The 10,082-nt window shown below is 48.1% G+C and overlaps 1 protein-coding gene across 4 annotated transcripts in view; it reads left to right on the top strand.

Moving 5' to 3' along the window:
• Positions 1 to 7,245: 7,245 nt before the first annotated feature.
• RCBTB1 (RCC1 and BTB domain containing protein 1) overlaps positions 7,246 to 10,082 on the top strand; it is a 51,632-nt gene continuing 48,795 nt past the window's right edge. For 2 of the 4 annotated variants that reach the window (XM_062194227.1, XM_062194226.1), the window contains exon 1: positions 7,246 to 7,307. The gene's annotated coding sequence lies outside the window, so the exon portion shown is untranslated. Of the gene's footprint in view, positions 7,308 to 7,579; positions 7,681 to 10,082 lie in introns of those variants that run through there. The other 2 variants (XM_062194232.1, XM_062194228.1) reach the window with 1 other exon arrangement.

The following is a 10,082-nucleotide window of genomic DNA, read 5'->3' as shown; positions in this document are numbered from 1 at the left end:
CTTGCACATATCAATTTATATGATTATCCCTAAATTGTTTTCTAGCTTTTTTTGAAAAAAAAAAAAAAAAGATAGATTTATTTATTTATTTATTTATTTATTTGAAAGTCAGAGTTACAGAGACAGAGAGAGAGAGAGAGAGAGAGATCTTCCATCATCTGGTTCACTCCCCGGATGGCTGCAATGGCTAGGGCTGGGCCAGGTGGAAGCCAGGAGCCAGGAGCTTCTTCTAGGTCTCCCACATGGGTGCAGGGGCCCAAGGACCTGGGTCATCCTCTGCTGCTTTCCCAGGTCATAACAGAGAGCTAGATTGGAAGTGGAGCAGCAGAGACTAGAACTGGCACCCATATGGGATGCTAGTGTCACAGGAGGTGGCTTTGCCTGCTACCCATACAGTGGCCCCCTTTTATAGGCTTTTGGGAAAATATTTGGAGTCAGGATTCTGTCCAGGGTTCATACATTACATTTGAATATTGTATTTCTTTTGTGTCTTAACCTCCAACAGCCTCACCCCCGTTTTCAGTAAACTTAGATTTTTTGAGGAACCAAGGCTAGGAAGGTCTTGCCTGCCATTCTGTATGTGTCTGGCTGTTTCCTCAGAGCCTCACTTGATTTGTACCTGGTAACCTCACCTCTGATGTCCCGAAGCAGTGAGCCAAGCCCTGTCTGAGATCGCACCACCTGCAGCACCACCTGAGTCACTCCAGGAAGTCTTCAGTACAAGCTTGCATCCCCGGAGCTCCACGGACACAGTGCCAGGCAAGTGAGACAGATGGGCCCTGGGCAGCTCTGTGCCTCACTGAGGAAACCTGACCGTGGGTGAAGGCCAGGCCTAGGAGCCAGAAGGCAGGACACCGCCAGAGGTGTGCTTTGTGCAGCGTGGGGCAGAGCACCAGAGGAAGCACCCAGATGCCTCCATCAGCTTCTCAGCGTTCCCTAGAAAATTACTCCGAGGGTGGGCGACCAGGGCTGCCAAGGAGACAGGAAACTATGAAGGCAGGGCGATGGGCCCTTGTGAGAGAGAGGTGGAAACCTGTATCCCTCCTTAAAGGGGAAGCAAAACAGAGACGAAAAGATCCCAACGCACCCAACAGGCCACTTTCCCACTGTTTCCTGTTCTCTTCTGAGTATTCCCCCCCACCCCCAGATCCCAGGAGAACATCTGGGCCTCTGCCCTGGTGATGCTGCCCAGAACCTGGGCGAGCTGTGGAATAGCGCTGCTCCGAGGACAAGCAGCTCCAGGGGGAGGCTGCTAAGAGAAAGGACAGATAGGAAAAGAGGGCGGCAGCCCAAGCCAAGGAAAGTCTGCAGCATCCAGATGGGAGCTGTCGCAGCCGAAAAGAGCAAGAAAAGGAGGAGGAGGAGGGTGAAGGAGATAACTTAGTTCTAATGTAATCTTTTTCCTTGTGTGTAGACATTTAACCCCTGTGAGTACAGCTCACTCCTTTAAAAAAAATAAAATAAAGAAATTTAAGCTGTGCTTTTAAACTGTACAATGTCTTTTTTTTTTCTCATACAGCTAACGACACTACCAAATGTTTTTCGATACCTTGTCCTGCTGATATTTTCCGTGGCCACTAACCTTGCCTAGTACACGGTTGGAGCTGAGCTGATCTGAAGCTAGGAGCCAGGAATTTCTTCCAGGTCTCCCATACTGGTGCAGGGGCCCAAAGACTTGGGCTATCTTCTGCTGCTTTTCCCAGGCACATTAGTAGAGAGCTGGATCAGATGCGGAGCATCGAACTGGAGTCGATAGGGGATGCTGGCTCACAGACAGTGGCTTAACCTGCTGTGCCACAATGCTGCCCCCAGTTTTTTCATCTTCTGTCTTTTGTCTGATGCAGCTCGTATAAAATAATTGTTCTGTTAACTGGGTGCTACTCTATAATAGGGAATAAGTGGGTGAACAATTGCATTTGTTTGGTTGTCATTCTGAATGCTTCTAATACAATTTCTTAATTAGAAAATAGAAATCTTTGGGGCCGGCTCTGTGGGTAAAGCTGCTGCGTGCAGTGCTGGCATCCCTTATGGGCACCGGTTGGAGTCCCTGCAGCTCCACTTCCAATCCAGCTCCCTGCTAATGCACCTGGGAAAGCAGTGGAAGATGGCTCAAGAGCTCGGGCCCTTGCACCTGCATGGGAGACCAGGAGGAAGCTCCTGCCTTCTGGCTTTGGCCTGGGCTATTGTGGCCATTTGAGGAGTGAACTATCGAATGGAAGATCTTTCTCTGCTTCTCCTCTCTCTCTCCCTCTAACTCTGACTTTCAAATAAACAAATAAATGTTAACAAAAACAAAAACAAAAAACAAAACACCACAAAATAAAAAAACCTTGGCCCTGGCTGTTGAGGGCATTTGGGGAATAAACCATTGAATGGGGGTTATCTCCTATCTCCCTTTCATGTGAATAAACAATTTTTTTAAAATTCAGATGCAATAAAGACCACTGCTAATGGATAAAAATTAAACATGTCACTGTTGACATGGACAGTGTAAAAATTCCATATTTAAGAAGTTCTTTGGGGCAGGTGTTTGGTGTATTGGTTAGGCTGCCACCTGGGACACAGACACCTTGGGTTCAAGCTCCACTCCCAATTCTAGCTTCTTACTTATGTGTACCATGGGAGGCAGCAGGTGATAGCTGAAGTAGTTGGGTCCTTGCCACCCACATGGAAGACATGGATTGGGTTTCTGGCTCCTGGCCTCAGCTTGACCCAGCCCTGGCCATTATAGGCATTTGGGAAGTAAACTAGTGAGCAGGAATCTCTCTCAATCTCTCTCTCTCTCTCTCTCTCTCTCTCTCTCTCTCTCTCTCTGCCTTTGAAGTAAAATCAAATAAATAAATTTTAAAAATCTGTTGCCCCTGACAAAGGTCAAGGAATAGAGGTTCCCGAGTCTCTTTTATACATAGAGGTTAACTTGCGTGGGCGTGATCCAGACAGTCATGAACTAAGGTTTATCTCTTGATGCCACCTGTTCAGCACAGGATCTGTCTCGGTGCAGGTGATGATATGAGTCAGCTGAATGGTCTAATTTAGCCAGGGCTAAGAGATACTTATTTGTTTATTTAATGTGTTTGTATGATGAGCAAAGGGAATTCATCTAGTTCTTGGGTTGAGAGAAAAAAAGAGTTGGAATAATGACTCCCTCCCCCATTCCCTATTACCTCTTCTCCCCATCTTTTATTCTGTTGTATGCAATGTTTACTGTAAAGGCAGCTGGTGTCACTATAGTAGTTTAATGAATGATGGAGGTTGTAGAACGCATTGTGACTGATGATATTGATATTTACCTCGTTTGGTTAAGCTCATTGGAAATCAAGGTGGAACCTGTCCCAGACACATTCTGTATGTCATCTTCAGTTTTGAGGCTGTCAGGACAGATTCCCTGCCCGTGTATTATGTAAGCGGGCAAGTGCTCATACCCGGTGCTCTCAATGCTCCCCATTGAGCCATCACCAGTCGTGGCCAACCTGGAGAGGGCAGGACCAGAGGCAAAAAGCTGGAGAGCATCTGTGTGCTCCCAGCTGCTTTCATGTTCCCCAAAGAAATAGCACTCAAGTCTTTGAAGAAGTAGCCAAAAATCCTCTTACTCTTTCTTGCTTACCCAATCCCATTAATTTTCAATGGCCTGTGAAAAACACGTATATTCCTAAGGGAGCTTCAGAAGATTTTTCTTGGCAAAGTTAAGCCAGCTGAAGGAACTGGGACTGAACTGACTGACCCTGACCCGCCTGAATAACGCAGCAGAAAAGCCCCGGGCAGGAAAAGAGAGCGTAAGAAAGAGGCAATTCTACCCCCTCCACCTTTGCTGAAATGACACTCTGAAGTCCCAAGGAGTGATGGGAATTGTTTTCCTATGTTCTACTTCATCATTTTTTAAAAAATGTATTTGAGAGGTAGAGTTACAGAGAGAGAGAGGGAGAGACAGAGAGAAAGGTCTTTCATCCACTGGTTCACTCCCAAATGGCCACAATGGCCAGAGCTGGGCCAGTCTGAAGCCAGGAGCTTCTTCTGGGTCTGTCACGCGGGTTCAGGGGCCTGAGCACTTGGCCAGCTTCTCCTGCTTTCCTAGGCCATAATCAGAGAGCTGGACCAGAAGAGGAGCAGCCAGGACTTGAACTGGCACCCATATGGGATGCCAGTGCCTTATGCAGATACTTAGCCTACTACACCAGTGCCAGCCCCATTCTACTTTATCTTAAACTTTACATGGCTCTGTGGGATTCTTGACACAGGCTGTTGACCAGTGTGACCATATGTTGGCATTAGGAGTAGTCCCCTGACCGCCAGGGTGGAAGCAGAGTGTCCAGGTTCTTCTTTAATCTACTATTTGTAAATTGGAATCTTTTGCCCTGTATAAAAAGTTCAAATGCTCCAAAATAAGCTGCTTTGGAGCAAGTAATTTTGATTTTTTTTAAAGATGATAATCATAGAGTGCTTTGGGGGCTGGAGAAGAAAAGTTAAAAACTCACCTGGCACTTGTCCAGGTAAATTTCAGAGGAAGAGCCCACAATTTGTCCGATAGAAAGTTACTCAACCCAATAAACACAAATACCATTAAATATATCACTTTGTCAAAGTGTATCGAAATTATTTAGGCTGCCTTTGTCCCAGAGGTAAATGAAGTCACCACGTCCAGCAATTCAGGTTGAATTACTATTTCCTGAAAAATAAGTTTCATGACTTACTTCCTTTGAGCACAGGGTTCTCTTCTGCAAGTCTTTGCCTCTCTCTCCCTCTACTACTTATCCTCCAACTTCACCTGTCCAGGAAGCTTTTTCCTAACTCCTAGTTTGTGGTGCTTCCTCTGTGTTCCCTTTTTACCCTGTCCTGGAATAATGAACCAGACTATACATTCCTTAAGGTTAGCAACTTCTGGAATGAGCAAAAATGTGTCCCATTTAACTTTTTATTCCCCAAGATGCTTCACATATGATATGTGACACATAATGAACATTGAATGCTCAGGAAATATATGATCATTCAAGCCTCATGCCCTTCCACATTTTACAGAAATTCTTTTGTCAGGTTATAGGAAAAAAAACCCAACAACCTGATTCCAATTCTTTGAGCAAAATAGTCCTCTTTCAGTGAACTCACCAAACTGCTACTTTGGCTGAACCACTTGATTCAAAGGATATTGAGTATCTACAACATGCTAGGGACAGTACTAAGCCGAGAGAGCCCTTATTAAAAGAGTTCATCATCTAGGAGAGAAGATGGCAATGGACAATCCGTTCTCAAGGAAATGTACAGCACATTCGGGCAATGTGAAATTTACCTATCGGAATATGTGCTGTTCAAGAGATCCAGGAAGAAGTTGCAGCTGACACTGAATTTACCTAACGTTTCGAAGCTGCTGAATTTGGGCGGCAGATACAGGAAGAGACTACAATGATGAGTAGGTGGTGTTTGACCTGGATTTTGAAAGATGAGTAGGAGCCTGATGTGTACTTTGGGGGTTGCTGTGAGGTGAACAAGATTTGGTTGCTAACTCATGCACATGTTTGAGCCCCAAAGTCACAAGTTCATGGGACTCAGAGGGTGGGAACAATCCAGCTGTGGTGTTCAGGAGGCGGGCCTAGTGGGAGGTCCTTAGGTCGCTGGGTGGAGTGCCCTGGGAAGGCAGGCCTCTAGAGATGATTATAAAAACCTGCTTCTGGCAATGTGCTGCGAGCTCCTGCCACCGCATCCTCACCACACAGCTGAAGCCTGCCTGGTCTTGGAGAGCAAACTTTTTAAACCGTGAGTTGAAAAAAAAAAAACCTTCCTTCATGGGTAGCTTTTCTCAGCTATGTGTTAAGTGACCAAAAAAAAAAAAAAAAAAAATCTAGTACAGGTGTTGCTAAAGAATAACGGAGCTAGACAGTGAAGAGGTAAATATAGATTTTATTCAGAAACTATTGCGATAGAGCGAGAGAGCAGAAAATACAATCCACACAATTGGGCTCCACTTCCAAACTGTAACCCTGTCTCAATGAAATCTTTCACCTCTTTCCTGTCTGGCTCAGGTTTTAAGGAATTTAGTGATTCATTCCGGACGTTTCAAATGGAGGCAAAAGACTGAAAAAACACGAAGAATAAAGTGATTTAGGGGAAAAGGAAGAATCCAAAGAAAGCTGAGTTATCACGAAAACCAGGGTTCCTTTTTTTTTTTTTTTTTTGACAGGCAGAGTTAGTGTGTGAGAGAGAGAGGGGTCTTCCTTTTCCGTTGGTTCACCCCGCAAATGGCTGCCAGGGCCGGCACGCTGTGTCTATCCGAAGCCAGGAGCCAGGTGCTTCCTCCTAGTCTCCCATGCGGGTGCAGGGCCCACTGTCTTCCGGGGCCACAGCAGAGAGCTGGACTGGAAGAGGAGCAACCGGGACTAGAACCTGGGGTGCTGGTGAAGAAAAGCTGGTTTCTTTTAATCAGGAAACTGTTTGGTGACGCTTAGAAAACGAAGAGTTTTTTCCTGGTTGTTCACAGGAGTTTATCTGGGAAAGGTAAATCTGAACACGGTTGCCTGCAGTGCTTTGCCGGAAGCGTGGGCTTCACCCTGCAGTGCCACCTGGGAGCGCTGCGATCAGGACGGTGTTTTACAAAGATGACCGCGCTCTCCGTGCGAGCTTCAGGCAGCAGCCCCTCTCCTGGCCTCAGTTTACCCACTTGTAAATAATGTAATAATGTAATAAGAAACAGGTTGCCTCAGATGCCCTCTCGGGTCCCTTCTGACCTTGGCAGCCTGCTTCCGAGGTACCTCTACCTTCCCTGCCCCTGGCTTTGGTGCTTCCAATCCGAACCGGGTAGGGAGGCAGAGGCAGGGTTCCAGGTGAAACAAATGTCTCCCTTGTGCGGCCATTTATCCCAGGCAGCGCCTCAGGGCCAAAGGCCCATCTAGATTGGGGTGGTGGGGGGGGGTTTCCCGCTGGCTGCTGGCTTTTCCGTCCCGGGTTTCCCTGGGGTAGGAGGCCGGCCCTCCCCACTGCCAAGCCACCCAGGGAAGGACAGAGGCTCGCCCCTCGCGCTGGAGAGACAAAACCAAGTGAGGCCAGGCAGCAGCCACCGCCGGGCACCCTGCGAATGCTTGCAGGGCCTCGGGCAGCCCCAGGGTCCAAGGTGCAGGGGCTCAGGGCCCGGGCCTGGCGGGTGCCCAGGGTCACGTGAGGCCGCTCGGCCACGTGACCGGCGGGCCCGGCGCCCTCACGCTCCGCCTCCGGCTCCTCCCGCTCCGGCGCTCGCTCCCGCTCGTGCGGCTGGCGGAGCTCGGGAGATCCCCGCGGCGCTCCCCGCGGCCCGGCCGGACGGCGCGGCGGCGGCGGCCTCGCAGGTAGCGTACGGGTGCGGCGGAGAGCCCACGGAGGTCGCGTCTGCCCCTTTCCCTCCCCGCGGGCCGCGCCGGGCCCGCTCCGTTACTCCGCGCCCTCGCCGCCTCCCGGGCCCGCGGGCGCTGCGTCCGGGGCGGGGGCGCTGGCACCTCAGCTCCAGTGTCCTGCGCGGAGGCGGATAGAGGGAGGGTGGGGAGAGGAGGAAAAGTTTTCCTGGCTGCCTGTCCTTCCTGGCAGCACCGACGCCGTTGTGCCCGTAGCCGAAGTCTCGCTGCTCTGGGCGCCGTTGTGCCGGGAGAGACCTCGCCTCGGGCACTGCCCATCCTCCCTCGGCCCTTGCCGAAAACTTGGCATCGGCGCCTTCACCTCCCCACGGTAGGAGTGCCACAGACCGTGTTCTTGACTGCGTGCCTTGCCCCACACGCGGAATCCACAGAGGGGACTGGGGACCTTTATCCAGGAGTGCGGTGACCCGAGTTAGCGACGCTTGCCCTGTCCTGCCTCAGATCCACTCCATTTTATTGAAGATGCCCATTGGGGCGCGCTCTGCCCTGGCTCTGCTCGGGGCTTTTTGTTTATCCGCAGGCAGGATAGAGCCATCTGCTCCAGAACTCTCTGCAGCTGGGGCATACCGTCTTACAAAGCAGTCTTGTAATGATGCTCTTGCAAAACCAGATGCAGGGGCTCACGTGCCTTTTTTCTTTCTTTCTTTTTTTGGTGGTGGGGGATGGATTAAAGCCCTTAGAGGGTGAAAACTGAGTTTCTAAAATTGCTGTGTGTTGTGGGCTCACATCCTCAAAATGCCCGAGCGTGCAGGGATCTCGCCGGGAGGGATGGAAAACGGATGGAACCCTGACAGCCGGTTCCTAGCGGCTTTAAACTTTACGAGCTTGCGTTTGAAGGGAGCGCTGGGTGAGTTTCACCCCTCTGAACTGCGTTGGGGCTGGAATCACTGTATTCAGATGCTGTTAACGTAGCAGTTCATCTGTGGGATGGGTTTTAATCCATTAATCCACTTGGTGAAGACCGGTCTATTGTTAATGCTACTAGACAAGTCCCTTTTCTTTTACCCTTTAGTCTGTTTCTTTCGAGGAGAGAATCTTTAAAGAGGTTTCTTCTGCAAGTTTTTTCTTTTTCTTTATGTGTGTATTCCAAATGATTAGCTTCTGGGACTTCAGAAAACGAAAGGCCATAAAAGCTGAAGTTGTCAAGCTTGTAGCTTTGAGGAATCGTCTATTTTTAATAAGAGTGCCTGTCTGCTGCAGAAGCACTTGGCCCTGCTTACTAGTCAGGAGCTGGGAAGCTGGGAAGCTGTCTTCCTTTATCTGAGTCATTGTGGGGAAGATGAAACTGAAAGGAGGTGAAGGGCTTTGATGATGATGGTATTCCTTCTTTGTGTGCTGCAGGAAACAGTAAGTGATGCATAGGAAGTAAGGTTTGGGCTCGTAGGAGCGTGGAGTCCAAGCAGCGCTTCAGAACACATTTTCATACATTCTGTGATTTTAAAAAAATCCTAAGTGTTGCATGTTGTATTCATGTTAAGGAAAGCACTAGAGAGGTGCGATGTTGGTTAAATTTAAACAAAATAAACTTCCTAGAGAAAGTTTATCAAATAATTCTCTAAATCAATTATGTATTTGACCACAATATATACTTAATACAAAACATTTCCAAGTATGCTTAGTCTACAGTATAGACGTAATTAAATATTTTTGCAGAGAATGAAACAAAATTTCAAACACATAGAAATATTGTGCATAACCTGTGATTATATTATCTGAATGTGACAGTTAATATTTTGGGGTGTAAGTACTTTTCCTATACAAATTTGTTGGGTTCCTGAGTTCTGATAGTGAGATTTCAGATTGTGAGTGATATTACGATAACCAAATCTAGTTCAGAAGAGTAAGTAGCAAGAGTTTTGGTGGTGAAGCATTTTCCAAATCTGTTTGATTCTTGAATGTATATAGTTTGGATATAGTATAGTTTAAGTAGCTAAGAATACTTATATATTTTGGACTGTTAGATACTTTTTAAAAAAAATATTTACTTATTTGAAAAAGAGAGAGAGAGGCAGAGAAAGGTCTTTCATCTGCCAGTTCACTCCCCAGATGGCCACAATGGCCGGAACTGAGCTGATCTGGAGCCAGGAGCCTCTTCTGGGTCTCCCACACGGGTGCAGGGGCCAAGGACTTGGGCCATCTTCTGCTGCTTTCCCAGGAGCATTAGTCAGGAGCTGGATCAAAAGTGAAGCAGCCAGGACTGGAACCTGGTACCCAGAAGGGATGCTGGCACTGTAGGCCAGGGCTTTAACCGGCTTTGCCACAGTGCCAGCCCCTAGATTTTTTTTAAAATTAATTAATTTATTTGAAGGGCAGAGTTACAGAGAGGCAGAGAGAGAGAGAAGTGAAATCAAGGGGCCAGCGCTGTGGCGTAGTGGGTAAAACTGCAGCCTGCAATGCTGGTGTCCCACATGGGCACTGGTTCGAGTTGGGGCTGTTAAACTTCCGATCCAGCTCTATTCTGTGGCCTGGGAAAGCAGCGAAGAAAGATGGCCCAAGTGCTTGGGCCCCTGTACTCACATGGGAGACCAGGAAGAGGTTCCTGGCTTTGGATCGGCTCAGTTCCAGATGGTGGGGCTACCTAGGGAGTGAACCAGTGGATGGAAGACCTTTCTTGCTCTCTCTCTGCCTCTGCTTCTTTGTAACTCTGCCTTTCAGATAAATCTTTAAAAAAATGAGGTCAACTTATGCACACATAATAAATTGTAAGGTGTG

The sequence above is a fragment of the Lepus europaeus genome, chromosome 6 (genome assembly GCF_033115175.1).
Source record: "Lepus europaeus isolate LE1 chromosome 6, mLepTim1.pri, whole genome shotgun sequence".
Classification (NCBI taxonomy): domain Eukaryota; kingdom Metazoa; phylum Chordata; class Mammalia; order Lagomorpha; family Leporidae; genus Lepus; species Lepus europaeus.
Note: the sequence above shows the minus strand (reverse complement) of the source record. Positions and strands in the feature narration are given on the sequence as shown.